The sequence below is a fragment of the Bos taurus genome, chromosome 3 (genome assembly GCF_002263795.3).
Source record: "Bos taurus isolate L1 Dominette 01449 registration number 42190680 breed Hereford chromosome 3, ARS-UCD2.0, whole genome shotgun sequence".
In the NCBI taxonomy this organism is placed as follows: Eukaryota; Metazoa; Chordata; class Mammalia; order Artiodactyla; family Bovidae; genus Bos; species Bos taurus.
In genome coordinates, this window is record NC_037330.1 from 77,644,477 (window position 1) to 77,645,141 (window position 665).

The 665-nt window shown below is 42.1% G+C and overlaps 1 non-coding gene across 1 annotated transcript; it reads right to left on the minus strand.

The window, feature by feature from the left end:
- Positions 1–240: 240 nt before the first annotated feature.
- Positions 241–312, minus strand: TRNAS-GGA (transfer RNA serine (anticodon GGA)). The gene has a single exon. It is a non-coding gene; the product is annotated as a tRNA-Ser (tRNA).
- Between the last annotated feature and the right edge of the window lie 353 nt (positions 313–665).

Sequence of the window (665 nt, forward strand, 5' to 3'; positions counted from 1 at the left end):
ATTCTTAACCACTGGGCCACTGGGGGAATCCTGATGTTTATCTAAGGATTGTTTAAAAGGAAAAAAAAAAAAGATTCAGTTCTGTTTGAGGGACACTATTGTCGTGTCGTGTCATGAATTCGCTCAGTTGTGTCCTACTCTTTGCAACCCCGTGGACTGTAACCCACCAGGCTCCTCCCTCCATGGGATTCTCCAGGCAAGAGTACTGCAGTGGGTTGCCATTTCCTTTTCCAGGGAATCTTCCCAACCCAGGGATTGAACCCGGGTCTCCTGCATTCCAGGCAGATGCTTTAACCTCTGAGCCACCAGGGAAGCCCCCACCTCCCAACCTGGTGTTAAATCATGCCATTGAGAGTTTTATTCATTTAAAGGAACCACATCTCACTGCTTGCAGCCTTCTACCAAATCTCAAAGAATAAAATTGAACCCATATAGTTGAAAATTGAGGAAACAATGATTTTATAAGGGTTATAGTAAGGCATCTCAAAACATGCTTTGACAATACTTCCAATTAACAATATACAAACAGCTCTTTCCTAGCCATGACACTTTCTTCATTTGGGAAGTAAAATATTTATTATGGGAGATTACTTACCTTCATGAGTCCTTTCATTATAGAAATTTAATTTACTGAGGGCCTTGATGAACTGCAGGAGGGAGGAGTC